Consider the following 21,911-nt stretch of genomic DNA (forward strand, 5'->3'; position numbering starts at 1 on the left):
TGTCTCAGCCTCCTCATCCCTACAGCATCCACACCAGTTTAGGGCTAAATGTTATCACGTTGAGAAAGTCCAAAGGACTTAATCCGGTCTCCAGAACCAGACTGAGCTTTTCTAAAGAACTCCTGTTTCTGAGTAGCTGTGGGATACTGTGTTCTCCAAGGAGATCTGAAATGCTCCATGCGGCCTCCAAACTGGGAGTGTGGACTTCCAGGAGCAAACCTTCCAACTCTGTAATGTGGTCAGTTTGCTCTCCTTGAAAAGACAGCATGGAAGACAAGTGACCAGCCACTAGATGTCGCTACACACAAAAGACCCAGTGTTTCGGGGCCACCCCCTCCAACACCCCAACAAGCCCATCTGGCTCAAGCCCTTACTCTGATCCTACTGCTACAGACCACACACCAGTCCCAGGTCCCAGAGCAAGATCCTGTCATTCATTCAGGGGCTCTACAGGATGCTGAATAGCCCAGGAGCTCGGGGTCCTGGGTTCACGGTGGTTAGGAGCCTTTTCCTCACCACCCTTTCCTGACAGCCAAGTTTCCTCCAACAGAGATGCAGTCTCAGAACCAACAGGAGTGAGAGAGAGAGAGAGAGAGAGAGAGAGAGAGAGAATGTGTGTGTGTATGCATGCACACACACATATGCACACCTGTAAATCATTTTACATGTAGTCTAGTTTTCAGAATTTTGCTCTGTCCAGCAATCCTAACCCCAGCATCCTATACAGATCAGTGTCATTCCATCATCTTCTAACATCGTAGCCTGGCCCCAGGGACCTCCTCCACTCATCAGTGATTACTAAGTGGGGAGTTTACAGGGTTTTGTGGATGCCTGAATGCATTTCTGGGACCATGTTACTCCCATGTCAGCACACCTCCCTGACAGAGTGGTTCTTACCTGTTTCTTCTTGCTCTGGGGAAGATTCTTGTCATTTCTAAAAATTACGGACTTCTAGAATTCTTCTAGTTCTTGTATGAGCTGATTCCACCCTGGGAACCCCCAGGGCTAGATCTGGGGCAGAATGTGGCCAGTGAGCACACATTCCCACCCTTCACACTCCGGTCTAAATGAATTAGACCTTCAGAACTGGTTTACTTAATTTCTTCTTTTTAAATGCTTATTTTATTGACTTGAGGGGGCGGGGGAGGAACTTAATTCTGTTCTTGTATGTGCCCTGACCGGGATTGAACCAGCAACCTCTGTGTTTCAGGTCAATGCTATCAAATCAAGCTATCCGACCAGGGCTGGTTTACTTAATTTCTAAACAAAATCTGCATCAAGGGTGTCAGTGTGGAGAAAATTAATAATGGAAGAGAATAAATCATTATAACCCAAACAACAGACATTTCAGTCACTGGTATGCTACAAGGATATCGAAGGGTGCTTGTATTTTGTGCCTATCTAAGCAAACATGCTATTAAATTTTCATCACAATTCTGACAAGCATCAGGCTAACTTTATTTGAGAATTTCTATTCTCCTTTGTAGGGATCAAGAACCTGGCTCCATTAAAATGTGTTTAAGCCCTGGCTGGGTATCTCAGTTGGTTAGAGCATCCTCCCTGTACACCAAGGTTATGGGTTTGATCCCATCAGGGCACATACAAGAATCAACCAATGAATGCATAAATAAATGAAACAACAAATTAATGTTTCTCTCTCTCCTCTCTAAAATACATTTAAAAAATTTTAATGTGTTTAAATTATGTAAGTCCAAACTGACCCATAGGGCCAAAGGTAACAATGCTCCTCAATTATGGTTTCCTGGCTAGACCCATAAACGTCCCATCACCTGACATGGTGGCGTGTCCATTCTAAATCCTAAGAGAATCTCTGTGATAACTGCCCAAGTCAGAGACAGACTTGTTCCCTCTTTTAAGATATAATGTTCTGGCTGCTAACCAGGAAAAGGCATAGATGAGCTAAAGAACAGAAAATGGAAAGAAACAATTGTCAACTCTCCAAATGTATAGCGAGGGCAGAGGCCTACGGCTATATATCATGCCGTAGATAAAAGTGGGGCTGATTCCAGAAAACTACATCTGATTGAGACAAATGCAATTAAGAGAAACTCAGGTACATACATTCACTGCAGACACACAGGCGTATCCCTGCCCCTTCACCCACCTCCCACAAATACTCCTGTTCATTCTGAACCCACATCTCTGTTGAAGGAAGGTTGGCTGGTAATGGACAGTGAGGAAGGGCTCACAACTACCAAGAAAGATCCGAAGACAAATGGGGCCCGCGGCCTGGGAGGCCACACTGCATTCTCTGAGAGACCTGCCCAGTCTCTGCGGGTACCCAATCTCTACCAGCACATGATCACAGCTCTGAAGCAGCTGATCCCACCTTAGAGGAATCAGAAGGTAGTGCGAAGGGACCAGGCGAGCAGAACTCCTGAATGGTACATGCAGCAATCAGACCCATTCTGATAAACAGCTTAAAAAGCTGGCTTCCCGGCCTGACCTGTGGTGGCGCAGTGGATAAAGCGTCGACCTGGAACGCTGAGGTCGCCAGTTTGAAACCCTGGACTTGCCCAGTCAAGGCACATATGGGAGTTGATGCTTCCTGCTCCTCCCCCTCTCCCCCCTTCTCTAAAATGAATAAATAAAACCTTAAAAAAAAAAAGCTGGCTTCCCTTTGACAGACACAAGTGGCCTTGAATACAAACACAGCCACCTGCACTCATTTTTATTTATGAAGTGAACCTAATGCTGTTTGAACACCCATATATATATAAATTGAAATATACATTTATTGGATAGAGTATCAGTCCGGTATGCAGATGTCCTGGGTTTGATTCCCAGTCACAGCACACATGAGAAGCAATGGTCTGCTTCTTTTACCCTCCCTCTCCCCCCTTCTCTCTCTCTTTCCCTCTTGCAGCCTGTGGCTCGACTGGTTCGAGCATTAGCCCCAGGTGCTAAGGATAACTCAGTAGGTCCAAGCATTGGCCCAAGATGGGGTTGTCGGGTAGATTCCAGTCAGAGCGCATGCTAGAGTCTATCTCTATCTCCCTTCTTACTTTAAAAAAACAAAAATACACATTTATACCCAGAGTGATCTTGTACCTGCTTGGAAAGTACCGAGTAGCCTCAAGCTGGGCCAGACAGCAGGGCTCCTTTAGATCCACAAGCCACTTCTGCCCCACGGGTCCCAACACTTGTCTTTTGTTTTGTCCATTTAAAAATGTGGTATATTTTAAAAGCTCACATTTTTTTAAAGACTTTATTTATTCATTTTAGAGAGGAGAAAAGGAGTAGAGAGAGAGAGAAGGGGGGTGGAGCAGGAAGCATCAACTCCCATATATGCCTTGACCAGGCAAGCCCAGGATTTCAAATCAGCAATCTCAGCGTTCCAGGTCAACGCTTTATCCACTGTGCCACCACAGGTCAGGCAATGCTTATATTTTAAATTTATTGATTTTAGAGAGAGAAATAGAAACATCGATTTGTTTTTTTACTTATTTGCGCATTCATTGGTTGTAAATGCTCCCATTTTAAAATATACAATAAGCCCTGGCCGGTTGGCTCAGTGGTAGAGTGACAGCCTAGCATGTGGATGTCCTGGGTTCGATTTCCAGTCAGGGCACACAGGCGAAGCAATCATCTGCTTCTCTACCCCTCCCCCCTTCTCTCTCTCTTTCTCTCTCTCTTCTTCTCTCACAGCCATGGCTTGATTGGTTTGAGTGCATTGGCCCCGGGTACTGAGGGTGGCTCCATGGAGCCTCCACCTTAGGTGCTAAAAATAGCTTGGCTGTGAGCAGGATCCAGATAGGCAGAGCATCGGCCCCAGATGGGGGTCACTGAGTGAATCTCAGTTGGGGCTCATGCGGGAATCTGTCTATCTCCCCTCCTCACACTTGGAAAAGAAGAAAAAACATGTACAAATACAGTTGTACATTGTTTACACTGCATAAAAAATACAATGCCATATAATTGTGCTATTCATAGAAAGCCAAAAAAATATTAATTCAGAGACTGCACACATCTTGCCAGCCTAAAAGCAGCCAGCAGCACCACAGCATTCACCATGGGAACCCACACATCTGAAGAAATAAGCATTATTAGGGATGAAGCAGAGGGAGATGAGATGCACTAACTTTGCAGTCAGGCCCTGAGCCTGTACCCAAGACCCCCCCCCCCCCAACGCTGATCTATGGCCACATCACCAGACATCTTTCCCTTGGTATCCTTACCTGCTTCTAGAAATTAACTTCAGGCAAACAGGTGATCAAATGTGACAAGCGGGCTGTGGCCAGGGAGAAAGAGGAAGGTGCGGCCCTGTGGAAACATAGAACACAGGTCATGGGAGGAGCCAGGAGGGCTCCAACAGCAGCCAAGTCCAGCCTGGAGCTGACAGATACAGGACCGCAGGCGGGAAGCGCATGGCAACGGGCTCTGCTGCAGTCCAGAAATACCTGTGTGTCTGGCCAGCCCAGGGAGCGTGCACCAACACCTCTGGGGGAAGGTGCTGACTACAGCTGGCTCGCCTGTCATTTCCGACCGAAGCAGGTCACCACACACCCTACTCCCCTTGGGTTAGTCACTACATCCAATTGAGAGCTGTGTTGGGAAATGCCGTGGACCAGAGTGAGTCACCCCAGGACAGCTGACAGGCAAGTGCCACACCTGCCCGAGAAGGCGCACCCGCCAAACCTAGTGTGAGCCAGGCACGGGAACCTGGGGGCTCCACCTCCTGTGTGCTCAGACATGCATTATGTCTGTGTGGTATGTGTAAAAATAAACTAACACACACACACACAGACAGATACAGATAACTTATAACCTACTAGCCTGGCAACTTGTCCACTGTGCCAAACACACCTCTTCCAGGACTCCGAGAACACTGTCTTCTTGTCTTTTGCCCCCCACCACCCCCCATCATGTCATTCAGACCTGCTGTAGGTTAATTTAACAGGAGCATGGACTGAGGCCAAAAGGCAGGAGACACAGGGGAGGCAGACTGGGGTCACCAGGAGACCCACCGGCGACTTCCGCCTGATCACCCCCTCTGCCGAGGCACACAGACCTCAGAGCACCGGGGCTGAGGGGGCTTTCCAGCTCTCAGCCCTGCATGGGGACAGCGGTCTGAGGATGACACTCTGAGAAACCTGTTCCAAGGGAGGTCCAGGATCAAGGGGAACTCGGAAAGCCTGTCTTCGGCGATTTCTACAAAGAAAGCTACTCACTCACCCAAGGGCCCGGGAAAACGTGTTTTCCATAAAAAGTGAGATTTCAAAAGCCTCCCTACAGGTGGGCACGGCTCTGCCCTCTGGGTCTCTGTTCTGTGTATTCTTTCAGCAGGCGATGGCTGTGGGCCAGACGAGCTGTCACCAGCACTGCCACCCTCCCGCTCAGACCACCCTGATGGGAACAGATGAGTAGAGTGATTAATTGCTTTTATTCCTCTAGATATCAAAGCACCCAAATACCAAGGGCCCCTGGGTAACTTTCCAAGTCTCCACATTTCTTCAAAACGAGATGAAAAGAGACCACCTCTGTCGCTTCTGAGGGGCTTTAATTTCTTCACCTACCGCTACAGCTAATTAGCCTCCGTCTATAGGGCTCAGGCCCTTCTAAGGAGCAGAGAAGAACTCTGTATCCACAACTGTAAGTAAGGGGAAGACGTCAAAGGGATGCTGGGGTGTTCCTGCTGGGACTGTCCAGGGACTCACGGCCAACTGTTCCCCGTGCCATTTTATGTGTTCCCAATCTACAGAGGGGGAGACCAAGGGTTGAAGCCTGCGCGCCCAGCAACAGTGTAAGTGCACACGCCGGTATAAGAGCACACACTAGTATAAGTGCACACGCCAGTGTAAGAGCACACACCAGTGTAAGTGCACACGCCAGTGTAAGAGCACACATCAGTGTAAAAGCACACACTAGTGTAAGTGCACACGCCAGTGTAAGAGCACACACCAGTGTAAGAGCGCATGCGCGGGGGCTGGGCTGTTTTCAGTTCTGCTCTGTCACTGGTGAGCTGTGCAACCTGAGGTTAGTCACTGTCCCCTGGGCCCTGCATTCGCCATTTGTGGAAGGGAAATCGTGGCCTCTACCACGTCTTCCCTCGGATGCATGAGATCGGGGTGGCTTTATATGTAAGGACTGGGTGCTCAGAAGGGCCCCACCCTGGGGGTAAAGCTCTGCTGTCACTGTCCGGAAACTCCTAATGAGTTTTGGATAAGGGGCCCTGCAGATTATAAGGCTGGCTCAGAACGAGGGAAAGGACATCAAAGTGCTGTCACACTGCCTAGGGGCTCCCGCAACCCAATGTAGTCATGACATGGACACAAGAAGGATGAATATGTCCGCAGCCCTGTGTCAGCTCAGGGAGCAGGAGATACAAGAGGGGCTCTGAGACTGAGCCCGCCTTCCGGGAGATGACTGAATTGCTGAGGAAACCAAACTACAAAAAGGTGAACAAAAAGACAGCACAAACAATAAATACACAATAACCAGTCAAACGGTATGTCAAATTAAGACGAAAAGCCTTCCAGGTGCTCCCCTTCCTGGGAGCATGCCTGCCCGTGCCTCCTGAACCCCCCTCTCTTCCCCCAGGCGTGTTTTCCTTGCCAGAGGTCTGTTTCTGCTAAGCTCTAAGGGACCCCATGAACTCGCAATCAGGGAGCAGCAGGCAGCAGCAGCTCACCCTGGGCTCACCCCCTTAAACTATCTCCAAGGCCCCCTTTTCTTTGTCCGCTTAGTCTCTTCTAAGTGTATTCTTGCACAACCAATAAATTTTTTGATTTACTTGCTTTAAAAAAGAAAAAAAGATACACACTCTTCCAGAGTGACAACCGCACATAATGTACTGTGTCTCCCTGAGCAGCTCAGAGCGGGGAGGAAAAGACCTGACCCAGTGTAGGGAGTGGCAGAGTAGGGGTGCGCAAGGGGGGACTAGCTGCAGAGGGCTCGGGGCAAAGACACGGGCCGGGGCGTGAAGGATGAGTAGGAGCTGGCTAGTACAGAGGAAGGGCAAAGGCCTGACAAGCACTGGGAACAGACATTCTCTGAACAATCACTGAGCATCCGCCAAAGGCCAGGCCATATGCCGGGCACTGAAGATACACTGTTGAGTGAAAGGTCTGGTCCCTGCGCTGAGTGGCTCCTGGTGAGGGGGACACACTGGTCAGGTCATACTCAGGTAAATGGCACACTGCACACTGATGAATGATACAGACCTCTGAGCTAGTCCCTGGAGGATGAGGAGAAGTTGGGTTGGGGGCCCCCTCTGTGTTCAGGGGCACAGACCTGTGAAGGACCCGAAGCAGGAAGAGACTGGGCCTCTGGACAAACCGGAGGAAGAGGAAGGTGTGACTGAGGCCATGGGAAGGAGCCGGTGCTGGACATGGTGGGCCTCTAAGGGGGGAGGCACTGACAGTGTGAAGTCAGGAGAAGTCGAGCTTTGGAAGACCAGGGCGGCTGCAGCACGCAGAAGGAACTGGGGCGGAAACCCCCTAGGCCAGGCAGAGCTGAGGCTTGGGCTAGGGTGACAGAGGGCGGTGAGGACGGGAGGGTGTGGGACACTGCGGCAGGCGGAACTGAGGCATGGGAATAGTGCTATAATAGCCTGGGCTGCCACCACGGTTGAGGGAAGGGGGGAGCCAGGGGGCCGGCCATGAGAGCTACCCGGTCTGCCAGCGAAGGCTGAGGACAGGCTGGACTAGGACAGACTCCAGCAGCCCCGGGGAAGCCCACGGGCTGCGAAAGCTGAGCGGATTTGTCTTCAGTCAGTACCATGTGACTATCTGCGAGACAGAGTCAAAACGTGGTGGCTGATCACATCTGGGAAACTTCTAGGGCACTTCTGGGAGACACTGTGCACTGGATGGGGTGCTGTGGGCGGGGGCACACTTTGGGAAGAAGGAGCGACATAAGTGAAGGTGAAGAACTGGCATCCTGGCAATGCCACTTACCAGCCTTATGGCCTTGGGAATGCATTCATTATTCATTCGATCAACAAGTTTATTGAGCACCTACTAAAGGTATTAGCATACATCAATGAAAAAAAAGTCAAAAAATCCTTACATACCTTCGAGTGAAGATGGAGGACAAAACAAAATAAATACAAAATAATCACTCAGTAAATATAATACTACAGTCTAGAAGGAGGTGGTAGGTGCTATGATGAAAATCTGAGCCGGGGTGGGGACAGGAGCGTGGGGAGGTCGGGCGAGGACAGGAGCGTGGGGAGGTCAGGTGGGCCTTCCTGAGCAGACACCAGGGCGTGAGGGAGCAAGCTGCAGATGCAGGCGCAGAGGACGGAGGCCCTGGGGGCGGCATGTGGGGCCATGGGGGAAGCAGGAGGAAAGTGGGCAAGGACAGGACAAGCAGGAGCCATGGAGGCCTCTGTGAGAACCTGACCTTGACCTCTAAGAAAGGGCAGCCACTGTGGCCTGCTCTGACCTGGGTTTTAGCAGGGCCACCCCAACTCAAGAATAGAGAAGAGACAGAGGGGTGAGAGTGGAAGTGGGGAGACTGGCAAGGGGGCTACGGCAGAAATTCAGGCAAAAAGGCAGGAGGTGGCCATGGCCATGGGGCTAGGAATGGGCAGGACATCGGGAGGACAGGTGGGCATGGTGTAGAGTGAGAGAAGGGGAGGTGATGGTGACTCCCACGTCTGTGGGCTCAGCAACTGAAGGCCCGTGTCCCCGTCAACAGAGATGGGGGAGATGCAGTGGGGCAGTGTGGGGAAAGACCCATCTCTAAGCCTCAGTCTCTTCAGCTATAGAATGGGGGTGACATTGGTACCTGCCTCAAGTACTGGCTGAAAATGAGATAACATATAAACAAAGCCCTAGGCATAATGCTGGTACACAGCAAACATTCAATATTAGTTACTATTACTAGTGATAAGATCAGAAGGCAACACAGACAATGTAAGTAAAAGATATTTTCATTACAGGATGGGGGTAAAATTAAATAAACACTAAGAATCCATATTCCAAGGTTTAAGATACCCCAGCTTCCTTTTCTCCCTTCTTCCCTCCTAGTTTACCCATCAGCTCCCAACTGGCTCAAGGGAATGATGAAGAAGAGCTTCCATACTTTCTACAGCAGGGGTCAGAAACCTATGACTCGTGAGCCAGATGTGGCTCTTTTGATGGCTGCATCTGGCTCACAGACAAATCTTTAATTAAAAAAATAATGTTAAAAATATAAAACATTCTCATGTATTACAATCCATTCATTTCCTACCGCTCATGTTCATGGTTGTGGGTGGCTGGAGCCAATCATAGCTGTCCTCCGGGACAACACCAAATTTTTTTTTAAATATTTTATTTATTGATTTTTAGAGAGAGGGGAGAGAGAGAGAGAGAGAGAGAGAGAGAGAGAGAGAGAAGGAGGAGGAGCAGGAAGCATCAACTCCCATATGTGCCTTGACCAGGCAAGCCCAAGTTTTCGAACCGGCAACCTCAGTGTTCCAGGTCGACGCTTTATCCACTGCGCCACCACAGGTCAGGCACAACACCAAATTTTTATTGGATAATGCGTAACATACACGGGTTATTGTATGGCTCTCACAGAATTACATTTTAAAATATGTGGTGTTCATGGCTCTCTCAGCCAAAAAGTTTCCCAACCCCTGTTCTACAGGCTGCCCCAAGTCACTGGTTTCTCACCTTTGGCACAACTGACATGTTGGACTGGGACTGTTGGGTTGGATATTTAACAGCTCCCCTGGGCCCTACCTAATACAATCATGTTTCAGTCAATGACAGATCCCAGTGCCATGAGATTATAATGGAGTTTAAAAATTCCTATCACCTGATGACACCATAGCCCTTGTAATTACACAAACAGCACTGTATTACAAATGCCTACAGTATTCAGTACCGTAACATGCTGGACAGGTTCGTAGCCTAGGAGCTGGGGGAAGAGTTTGTCACCCCTGAATATGTCTATTTGGTGTAAGGAATATTTTAGGCTGGTTAATTTTAAGAAGCAGCAAACATGGGAGTTCTGGAAACCAAGTAGAAGTTACTCTATTTTTTTTTTTTTTTTGACAGTCAGAGAGAGGGACAGACAGAGACAGGAAGGGAGAGAGGTGAGAAGCATCGATTCTTCGTTGTGGCTCCTTAGTTGTTCATTGATTGCTTTCTCATATGTGCGTTGACCGGGGGGATACAGCAGAGTGAGTGACCCTTTGCTCAAGCCAGTGACCTTGGGCTTCAAGCCAGTGACCATGGGGTCATGTCTATGATCCCATGCTGAAGCTAGTGAGCCCATGCTCGAGCCAGCAACCTCGGGGTTTCACACCTGGATTCTTTTTTTTTTAGCTTAGTTTTTTTTATTTATTTATTCATTTTAGAGAGGAGAGGGAGAGACAGAGAGAGAGAGGAGAGACAGAGAGAAGGGGGGAGGAGCTGGAAGCATCAACTCCCATATGTGCCTTGACCAGGCAAGCCCAGGGTTTCGAACCGGCAACCTCAGCATTTCTAGGTCGACGCTTTATGCACTGCACCACCACAGGTCAGGCAGCACACCTGGATTCTTGGTGTTCCAGGTTGATGCTATATCCACAAAGGTAGAGGGAAATTATTTTTCCTCTTCCACAGAGTGAGGGGCTATACCATACAGCCCAGGTGTGTAGTAGGCTGTACCATCTAGGTCTGTGCAAGTGCACTTCAATATTCGCACAACAAAATTGCTCACAGCACAGAACATATTCCTGTCATTACGTGCATGACTCAGATGCCAGCAGTACCATCCCTTTGGTTGTGACAATTGTAGCTGAGAAAGGGGTTCTATGGAAAATAACTTCACAGGGTGATCTGATAATCCATTCCTAAATGGACAGGTCATGGTGGGAAGTTAAACTGCAGGCATATAACTTCTTTACTGAGAAAGGTTTATCTTTGCCTTTAGCAAGCCCTGCCCATTGTCTCTGTGCATCTAGGTTACCACACGTCCAGGAGGACACATAATCTTGTTAAGTGTCCTGTCACCCAATGCCACCTTGCCCTCTCCCACCTTCATGCAGTCTCCTGTATGCCCCCTCCTGAGCTCCACAAGCATGGAGAAGCGTGGCTGCTATTCCACGAAGCGCTTTTCTCAGTCTGTTGAGATCTTGCTTCCAGGCATGTCCTCTGTTTGGCTCAAGTACATTTTTATAAAAACTCTTGACAGCTTTGGACCTTCTTATATGGACATACCAACAATATCTCCAATATGTTATTCATGTGTCCCTGAAGGGCAAAGTCACCCTGGTTGTGATCACTGCCTTAAAGAAATAGCTGGCACATTTCTAGCTTACTATTGGCCAGGCCTCCTCCTCCTCCTTCTTCTTTTCTTTTTAGATTTTATATATTCATTTTTTTAGAAAGAGAGAGTGAGAAGGGGGTCAGGAGCAGGAAGCATCAAGTCCCATATGTGCCTTGACCAGGGAAGCCCGGGAACCAGTGACCTCAGTGTTCTAGTCAACGCTTATCCCCTGCACCACCAAAGGGCAGGCCGGCCAGGCGTTGTTCTCACTCCTTCACTTATGTGAATCCATTCAGTCTTCACAACAAAGTGAGGACACTGAAAGTACCTTGCCTGTGACCACCCAGCCAGTGTGTCCTGCTCCGTTATGGGGCAGGAGGAGTCAAACCTGAATTGTCTGAGCTCCTACCCCTCTGCTATCCTGTTCTCCAGTATACAAGAAAACAAATAAAAACACGCTCCGAGCCAGGAGGAGGGAGTGAGGCCAGGGCCGGGCCTGCAGCTCTGGCTGGGCAGCCCACATGGGGCAGCAACACAGGTCCTCAAACCACACTGAAACTGGGGCACCAGAGAATTTCCACAGGTTCCACTCTCAGTAATTAAACTTCAGCCTCGTGACTCTGGGGCCTCATGAGCAACTGCCTTAATGAATGAATTCCACCTTTCAGCCCCCTCAATCCAGACAGGTTCGACATTCTCAGACCACGTGCCAGCAGCACAAGCCGAACAGTCCTAGTGACGGCCCTGCGGGTCAGGGAGCTGGCTGCACGCAGAGCCGTTCTTAGGGGATGAGTCTGGGGTGAGGAATTTGTCCGGAGGTCACCAACCCCAATTCAAACCTGATTCAATGCTCCTTCCAGCTCTCTGAAGCCAGGCAGCGCTGCAGAACAACGATAATTACTGTTGTTGCCACAGCATTTTCTAAGGGTCAGTCACGTTCAGTTCAGCATGTCATCTCGCTTAATGTGAGTTTTCACAACAAGCCTGCAAGGTAGGAATTATTCTGAGTTTAAAGATGAGACAATAGGGGCTCAGAAATAAACAACCTGCTTAGGCCACGGAGCTAGTAGGTGACAGAGGCTGGATTTGAACCCATGCTTTCTCTCCATCCCGTTAGCCCCTTCTGGCTCAGAAATTTGCAGATGCATTAGCAATTTTAATTGAAATTAAAAGGAAAATCCATTTTACAGAAAAAAAGAAAGTCAGAGTCCCAAACTAAAATAAGAAAATAAGATGAGGCAGCATAACAACTAGGTACACTGACTGGTCATTGATGGGATCCAGGAAGGGGGAAAGGGAAAGAGTCATAAAGGCCAATCCTGGCCTGACCAGGCGGTGGCGCAGTGGATAGAGCTTCAGACTGGGATGCGGAGGACCCAGGTTCTAGACCCCGAGGTCACCAGCTTGAGCATGGGCTCACCTGGTTTGAGCAAAAGCTCACCAGCTTGGACCCAAGGTCGCTGGCTCGAGCAAGGGGTTACTCGGTCTGCTGAAGGCCCGCGGTCAAGGCACATATGAGAAAGCAATCAATGAACAACTAAGGTATCGCAACGAAAAACTAATGATTGATGCTTCTCATCTCTCTCCGTTCCTGTCTGTCTGTCCCTGTCTATCCCTCTCTCTGACTCTCTCTCTGTCCCTGTAAAAAAAAAAAAAAAGAATAAAGGCCAATCCTGAGCAACTGCAGAAAGTTTAATAGGGAGTATTTATTAGATAATAGTATTGTATCAGTTCTATGTGTTGAGTATAATGATTATGTTAGAAAATATCTTAGTTCTTTTTTTTTTTTAATTGATTTTAGAGAGAGAAAAAGGGAGAGACAGAAACAGAAACATCGATCTGTTCCTGTGTGTGCCCTGACCGGGGATCGAACCGGCAGCCTCTGCCTATTAAGATGACACCCTGGCCCTGGCCGGTTGGCTCAGTGGTAGAGCGTCGGCCTGGCGTGCAGAAGTCCCGGGTTCGATTCCCGGCCAGGGCACACAGGAGAAGCGCCCACCTGCTTCTCCACCCCTCCCCGTCTCCTTCCTCTCTGTCTCTCTCTTCCCCTCCTGCAGCTGAGGTTCCATTGGAGCAGGGATGGCCCGGGCGCTGGGGATGGCTCCTTGGCCTCTGCCCCAGGCGCTAGAGTGGCTCTGGTCGCGACAGAGCGACGCCCCGGAGGGGCAGAGCATCACCCCCTGGGCGTGCCAGGTGGATCCCGGTCGGGAGCATGCGGGAGTCTGTCTGACTGTCTCTTCCCGTTTCCAGCTTCAGAAAAATACAAAAAAAAAAGATGACACCCTAACCAATAGAGCCATCAGGTTCTTTTGTTTGTTTGTTTGTTTTTTGACAGAAACAGAGAGAGACAGATAGGGACAGACAGGAAGAGAGATGAGAAGCATCAATTCTTCGTTGCAGCACCTTAGTTGTTGCTTTCTCATATGTGCCTTGACTGGGGGGGGGGGGCTACAGCAGAGCAAGTGACCCCTTGCTAAAACCAGTGACCCCAGGCTCAAGCCAGCGCCCATGGGATTATGTCTGTGATCCCATGATCAAGCCAGCGACCCCTCACTCAAGCTGGTGAGCCCACACTCAAGCCGGCGACCAGGGGTTTCAAACCTGGGTCCTCTGCGTCTCAGTCCAACAATCTATCCACTGTGCCACTGCCTGGTCAGATGAGCCATTCAGGTTCTTAAGAGACACAGGCTGAAGTATTTAAGGGTGAAATGCCTCAGTGCTTGCAACTGACTCTCAAATGGTTCAGGAAAAAAAGGTTAAGTGTGCACGTGTGTGAATGTGCCTAGAGACAGAATGTGAACCAATACAGCAAAAGGTTCACACTAGTGAATGTAGATACAAGACAAAGATAGAGCTGTTCGACTTCTCTGTGGAATTTAAATCAAAAGTCAGGGAAATATTAAAAAGCCACCAGGGAGCAAGGAGGCCGGCAGGAGAGGCCTGCAGTTGCTCCCTGATGGCCCGATGTGCGTGGAATTATCTGTGACCCACCCAGTCACCCCACAGATGCGGGGTGGCCCTTTATGAGTGCGGAGCAGCTGTGAAGCCCAAGTATAGACAGGCCCTTCTTCTCTCTGGCCGCAGGTCTGCTGGCCCAGGACTGATTCCAGAACTCTCAACAGTTACCCTGGAGCTGCCCTCACAGCTTCGACCTTCCCCTTCGCAGCAACGCCCTAAATACTGTTCTAGGTGTGAATCACTGCGAAGAAGGCCCTTCGACAAAGGTTCTTCAACAAGCATTAGAATAAGATCCACCTGATCCGATTCAAAACGTCCCAATAACAACCAGGCCGTGGCCACCTTGCCCAGCTGTTCTGATTGACCATGGGGAAGGTATCTACACAGAAAACAAGGGAGGCCGGAAGGGGGCACCTGGAGGCACGTGAGGGCCAGCGCTGCATCCTGCTTTGCGAGATGTGACTCCCTCTCAGAGAAGGAGCCCCATGGGCCACGCTTGCACACGGCACCACAGACACATCACATGCACCACATGGCTCCTGTGGGACCTGCATACTGGACAAGGAAGCGAGGTGAAAGGGCTCCCTCCACTTTGCACTGGTGCGGGGGCAGGCGGTCAGATCCTGGCTGTCCACTACACTCCCTGCATGGCGATGGAACTCAGTAGGGGGCATTTGGCAATGCCTGAGACATTTCTGACTGTCATAACTGGGAGGATGCTACTGGTTAGGGGTCAGGGATGTTGCTAAACATCCTACAATTCATAGGACAGCCCCACAACAAGGAGCTGTCTGGCTCCCAAATCCATAGCACGGAGGGAGAGAAACCCGGCTCAGTGGTCACCTCAGAGTAACCAACTGCCCCAGGCTCCTCAACCCCTCTGGGCCTTCGCATCTGCTGTTCCCTGGGCTTAGAACGCCCTTCCCTATGGACTGCTCACTGTTCTAGTGTTACCTTCCCTGGGTACCTTGAAGCCTGTGTTTGCACAACCACCCAAATTTCCTCCACTCTAAGTAGCACCTTGACATGGGACCTGGGTGTCTGCAATATCTGTCCCCAACTTAAACGGGAAGCCCAATGAGGGCAGGCCACAGGCTGGTCTGAAGGCCTTCAGAGGCCCCAGGCAGCCCTACTCTCAGAGACAGATAAAAGTGGACCACATCTCATTACATATAATTCTCATATAACTCAGAAGCATAGAGGGAGCTGGTACATTTTTTTCAGGTCTCCAATACTTTGGGGGCCTCTTGTGCTGAAGAATCTGACGGATGAAGCAGTGCTGTGGTCACAGATGTGTCAGATTCCCCAGGGACCACGGGGACACCTCCCGGCCTTGGAATGTCCTTACCTCAGAGGAGCTAACACGGAGGGACTGCAGGAACCTGTCTGTACGTGCTTCAGAATGTTGACAGGACTGGATTGGTACAAGGCATTTGTTTAGAACTTCTGCTTTAAAAACTGGTCTGCGGTATTGGCCTGACTTGTAGAAAAGGTCACCCAGATTCCACTGTCTCTTAGAGTCCTGAATTGGGTGAAACCCACCCTTTTACAGCTAAGAAAGAGCACCTGGCGGCCAACTCTGCCGGCTCTGAGAACAATGCAAACAGGAAGGGACGTGGAGCCGGAGGAAGTTTCTGTGGCTGCGGCAGGGCACTCCCCATCCTGGGCTGGTCATTAGGCTCCAGAGTTCTGACCAACGGACATGCAGGTGGGTTTTATCTCCACACAGTAGGGAACAATGGCAGAAGAAAGGAAAGGCATCTTTTGACCTACTTTAAAAAGAGATTCTTTTTTCTTCCCAGAGAACAGCTGGAGCCTTGAAACCTGGCCAAGGGGGAGCCTGAGACCTGAAGTCAGGAACCACCTCGCCTACAAAATCCGGCTCCGGATGGGCCTCTGGTTCAGTCTGGCTCAAGACCTTCGGCCTCTGGCAGGTTCCATAGGTCTGGGTAATGCAGACTCCAGAGGCCCTGTCTATTTATAAGTGAATATAAGGGCTGGAACCCTCAGCTCTCAAGTGGATGAAAGTACCATCCCCCTACCCCAAGCAGGAGGCTCCCAGGCTACACCACTTTCATGGGCTCAGGACCCGGCAGTGTCACAAGCCCCCCCACCCATGCAAGCTGGTGGCAGGACCCTCCTGTGACCTAGGTTAGCATCTGAGGTGCCCCAGCATGAGGGCAACCCCCCCCCCCCCACCATCACCAAAGGAAAACTCAGTGTGCACTGCTGGTCAGTGTTCTCAGGGAGTTAGTTGAAATCAACGTGAGGCTGGAAGGGTCAGTTAGTTCCAGGCCTAATAATTCCAGGGAAGGAGCCTGGTCAGGAGATTTTAAGACCTTGGGTCACCTCCAGAGAAGGACGCCAGAATGTTCATTTCAGCCTATAGAAGCACTGTCAACCCTGCTGCCCAGAGATATATCAAATCTTGCAGGGTCGCCATTTAAAATTTTAATTACATTGGGAAATTTTAAAGTTTATTGGTTTGTCTTTAAAGAGGAAGGGAGAAAGCAACACAGTCTATTTATTTATCAGGAGCTGTAGAAGACCCCTTCATTAACAGCCGTACGGACATGTTCACGCTGACCTTGTTCTCAGAGGGACAAGCCTTGTTCTCGGAGGCAGGCTCAGGCATGGCCGGCCCAGCCCTCCCAGTGCCCAGAGGCAGGCCAGCCTGCCCAGGGATCCCGGCCCTCCCCACTGCACCCAATCTCCCTCCATTTATCCCCTCCCTCAAAGTCTCCTAGAATTGGGTCAGATAAATAAGCCTCCTGATCCTGGTCCACCATGGCCTTCGGAGTCCCAGAGCCAGAAAGGCCCCTGGCTTCCCAGTGCAAAAAAGTAGGTCATCCCTTGCCAGTTGGCTCAGCGGTAGAGCGTCGGCCTAGCGTGCGGAGGACCCGGGTTCGATTCCCGGCCAGGACACATAGAAGAAGCGCCCATTTGTTTCTCCACCCCTCCGCCGCGCCTTCCTCTCTGTCTCTCTCTTCCCTTCCCGCAGCCAAGGCTCCATTGGAGCAAAGATGGCCTCTGCCCCAGGTGCTAGAGTGGCTCTGGTCGCAACATGGCGACGCCCAGGATGGGCAGAGCATCGCCCCCTGGTGGGCAGAGCATCGCCCCTGGTGGGCGTGCCGGGTGGATCCTGGTCGGGCGCATGCGGGAGTCTGTCTGACTGTCTCTCCCTGTTTCCAGCTTCGGAAAAATGCAAAAAAAAAAAAAAAAAAAAAAAAGTAGGTCATTAAACCAGCCAGGTTGCCTGCAGAGCTCGGCCCATGGTGCCTGCCCCCAGAGTCGGCCCCCACTCGGCCTCCAGAGCTAGACCCTGGCTCACTGTCCAGCTCCAGGGATGGCTGTCCTCGGGATCCAGCTGACAGGCTCTCGGTGTGGTTTCTGGGCTGAAACTTCTATAAACTCTTCTAAAAGTAGGTTTTAGAGTTAGTGCCTCCTCTTCCTATAGGTTTTCCGCATACAGGTATGGGCTACTTTGCATAAGAATAAAGAAATGTTTGTTTGCCTCAAAAAATACCCATACCATTGCTACACATTGCAAGGACTCATCACACCTGCACCATCATGAGCGCCCCCCCCCCCATTACTTGGATAACTGCTGTGCCATACTGCCCAGGCCTGGACCTTCCCTCTTTCCCGCCAGCTCCCTCCAAACAAAAATAATCCAAGAAGGAGGAAACTTCCTCTACAAGGCGGCTGGAGACTCAGTTTCCTTCCTTCCTAAATGCTGACCAAGCTCATGATCAGAGTCAAAAATATTTTAAACAAAGACATCTCAAGAATCTACATGTGTTTATTCTTTAACTCACTGGGGGAAACAGCACAAGGACAGGCAGTCCTGAGGGGTCACCAGACTTCTCCAGTTTGAAGGCAAGGACAGTGGCGGCAGGAGGTGAGGTGAGGGAAGACCAGAGAAAAGCCACATGCTGCTCTGCGGAGAGGGGAATACACAGGAATTCACGCACCGGTACCTGGATGGTTTGCTCAGGGACGCCACTGTGGAAAGCTCAGTCTCATGGGTACAAAAGGCCACAGGGGCTCGTGTGAGGCTCCAAGAAGCCGTCCCCATTCCCAATGGGTGTGGGCACAAACACCCAGACTAGGCACACCCAGAGAACCCAATTCAGGAGCCAAATCCCTAGCATCCATTTGTAATGACATACCTGTTCTCAAAGCCACAAAGGCATTAGTCACCGAGCCACAACAAGGCAGCAGAAGATCTGGCCAGAGTGGCCTGTTAGCGCTCCCCTGGCAAAAAGACTCCTGGTTTTACAGGCTAACAACTCACCCAAGACTGTGACAGTTCCTAAAATGAAGCCTAGGGGTCTTACAAGCCCACATCCACAGAACCCAAGCAGAGCCTGACCTCGTGCCAAAGCTCTTACCTGAGAGGAAAGACTTACCCAAGGCTCGCTGAGAGCGAGGTTAACTCCACTACATGTGAGTGTGACGGTACACCTGAGGATGATGACTTGGTCCAAGTCTCAGAGAACGGAACTTCCTTGCAAACTTATTTGGAACACATAACGCAATGATAAAACAAAACGAAACAAAAATACAGGCACTGATGCACACCAGTTCTTACCTGCCAGAGAGATACTGGATCATAACATCCTCCAAGTCCAAAAAAGAAGAGCTCACCCAAAATAGAAATTCCTGAGAAGAGAAACAGACCTCGGTGCATGCTATGAAAGAAGGGCAAGAAACCAGAAATCCAGGACAATAACCTCAGAGAGCCAGGCACTGCCGAGAGGACCAAAACCAAAATAAATTCCAGATGGAACAAAGCAGTTTTTTTTCCTCCTCACCTTTTTATTTTGAAAAACTTCAAAGCCACAGGAAAGCTGAAAGAACAACACAAGGACCATCCCAATGGTCCCTAGAATCCCCGGGGCTAATGTTGCGCCTTGTTTGTCTCCTCCTCTCCATCGTGTGGGTGTGAAGGTGTGAGGGTGTGAGGGGATGAGGAGATGAGGGGACCTTGGCTCCCCCCCCCAGCCATTCAAAGGTAAGTTGCAGATGTCACAATTCTTTGCTAAGTGTCTCATTATGTATCTCCCAAGGCTATTCTCCTACAGAACTATTTTCACCCCGGAGGAATTTAACATGGACCCAGCAGTAGTCTCCCCTGTACAACCCACATCCAGGTTCCCCAGCCTCAGGCCTCTCTTTGGCCTTTACTGGTGTTTATTCTGAGGTCCAATGAAGGATCTCAATGGCATTCGGTTCCTGTTCTCTTTCACCTCCTTTCACCTAGACTGGTTCACCAGTTTTTCTTTGTTTATCACAACATTAACATTTTTTAAGAGTCCAGGACCATTGTCTTTAGGATGATCCACACATGGATTTGTTTAATTGTTCCTCAGAATTAGAGTAACGTTAAACAATATGGCAAGAAACTGCACGAGCTGTTGTCAGTGTCTCACTGGAAGCATACAATACTGGGTTTGATGCCTAGGTTACGGAGCAAATTCTTTTTCTTTTTAGCAAGAGAGGTAGACAGACAGACAGTCAGGAAGGGAGAGAGATGAGAAGCATCAACTCATAGGGGAAAGTTGCGTCACTTTAGTTGTTTATGGATTGCTTCTCATGTGTGCCTTGATGGGGGCGGGGTGCGTCTACCACAGAGCAAGTGATCCCTTGCTCAAGTCAGCGAACTTGGGCTTCAAGCCAGCAACCATCAGATCATGTCGATGACCCCACACTCAAGCTGTGACCTCAGGGTTTCAAACCTGGGACCTCAGCATCCCAGGTCAACGCTCTATCTGCTGTGCCACCACTGGTCAGGTAGAAGCAAATTTTTATTTTATTTTATTTTTTTAAGACTTTATTCATTTTAGAGACAGAGAGAGAGAGAGAGAGAAGGGGGGAGGAGCAGGAAGCATCAACTCCCATATGTGCCTTGACGAGGCAAGCCCAGGGTCTCAAACCGGCAACCTCAGCATTCCAGGTTAATGCTTTATCTACTGCACCATTACAGGTGGGGCTGGAGCAAATTTTTCAATGAAAAGAAGAAAGATTGCCCTGGCCGGTTGGCTCAGTGGTAGAGCATCGGCCTGGCGTGCGGAAGTCCTGGGTTCGATTTCCGGCCAGGGCCCATCTGCTTCTCCACCCCTACCCCTCTCCTTCCCCTCTGTCTCTCTCTTCCCCTCCCGCAGCAGAAGCTCCATTGGAGCAAAGATGGCCCGGGCGCTGGGGATGGCTCCTTGGCCTCTGCCCCAGGCACTAGAGTGGCTCTGGTCGGGACAGAGCAACGCCCCCGATGGGCAGAGCATCGCCCCCTGGTTGGCATGCCAGGTGGACCCCGGTCAGGCGCATGCGGGAGTCTAACTGCCTCCCCGTTTCCAGCTTCAGAAGAATACAGGCCTGACCTGTGGTAGCGCAGTGGATAAAGCGTCGACCTGGAAACGCTGAGGTCGCAGGTTCGAAACTCTGGGCTTGCCTGGTCAAGGCACATATGGGAGTTGATGCTTCCAGCTCCTCCCCCCTGTCTCTCTCTCCTTTCTCTCTCTCTCTCTCTCTCTGTCTCTCTCCTCTCTAAAAAAAATAAAAATTTAAAAAAAAAAAAAGAAGAAATATTGAGTATATTAGAAGAAAACAAAGAAAGAAAACAGTGGGAGAAGAAGAGCATGAAATAAAACCTAGAAGTGATAATAGCTTCTGCCAAGGTATGAGGGGAAACAGGTATTATTATGCAATTATAGTGGATATATAAAATGTTAGTATCACCATGAAGGGCAGTTTGCAATACTAAAAATTGAAGCAGTACCCTTTGCTCTAATAATTCAGCTTCCAGGAATTTATCCTGTAGATATACTTATACAAATGCACAAAAATATATGTCGAAGAATATTCCTTGTTAATAGTAACAAAAGACAGAAAGATTAAATGTTCACCAACAGGGTACTAGTTTTAAAAAGAAATTAAAATATAACCTACCAAAAGAATGCCATAGAACCATTAAAATGAGTGACATAGGTAGTTCTAAATGACCTTAGACAAAAACTTCTCTGTGCCTCAGTTTACTCATCTGCAAACTGTCAACAATAACAGTCCTTAGTCATTGGATTTTTTTGTTTGTTTTTGTTTTTAGCGAAGAACAGAGAAAGGGACAGACAGGGGACAGACAAACAGGAAAGGAGGGAGATAAGCATCAACTCATAGTTGAAGCACCTTAGTTGTTCATTGATTGCTCTCTCATGTGTATCTTGACTGGGGGGCTCCAGCCAAGCCAGTGACCCCTTATTCAAGCCAGCAACCTTGAGCTCAAGCCAGAAACCTTGGGCTCAAGCCAGCAACCTTTGGGCTCAAGCCAGAGACCATGGGGTCACATCTATGATCCCACGCTCAAGCCAGCAAGCCCACGCTGAAGCTGGTGAGACCACACTCAAGCCGGATGAGCCAGCACTCAAGCCTGCAACCACAGGGAGGGTTTTAAGCGTGGGTCCTCAGTGTCCCAGGTCGATGCTCCATCCACTGAGCCACCGCCTAGTCAGGCAATCATATGGTTGTTGTGAGGCGTGAATGAGTTGAAAATAAGTAAAGCACTTTTAACAACAGCCAGCACACGGGAAATGCTCAAGAGGTATTAGCCAAATGGTGGTGGTGGTGGAATGGAGAATTCTGGTATTTATTCTGGACTGAAAAAAGTAAGGTGCAGAACATTGTATTACAGTATTAAAAATAGTGCATGTCAGGCCTGTGTGTGGTCACACGTGTGCATGTGTACTTGTACA

At 49.6% G+C, this 21,911-nt stretch overlaps 1 protein-coding gene across 2 annotated transcripts in view; it reads right to left on the reverse strand.

The window, feature by feature from the left end:
* The window catches only part of CTNNBIP1 (catenin beta interacting protein 1), a 55,922-nt gene that overhangs the window by 25,191 nt on the left and 8,820 nt on the right, over window positions 1-21,911 (reverse strand). Inside the window, exons 1-2 of one of the 2 annotated variants that reach the window (XM_066374996.1) lie at window positions 18,761-18,784; window positions 4,200-4,284 (exon numbers count right to left, since the gene is read on the reverse strand). The gene's annotated coding sequence lies outside the window, so the exon portion shown is untranslated. Of the gene's footprint in view, window positions 1-4,199; window positions 4,285-18,760; window positions 18,785-21,911 lie in introns of those variants that run through there. The other variant, XM_066374995.1, reaches the window with a different exon arrangement.

This window comes from Saccopteryx leptura, chromosome 3 (assembly GCF_036850995.1).
Source record: "Saccopteryx leptura isolate mSacLep1 chromosome 3, mSacLep1_pri_phased_curated, whole genome shotgun sequence".
Taxonomy (NCBI): Eukaryota; Metazoa; Chordata; class Mammalia; order Chiroptera; family Emballonuridae; genus Saccopteryx; species Saccopteryx leptura.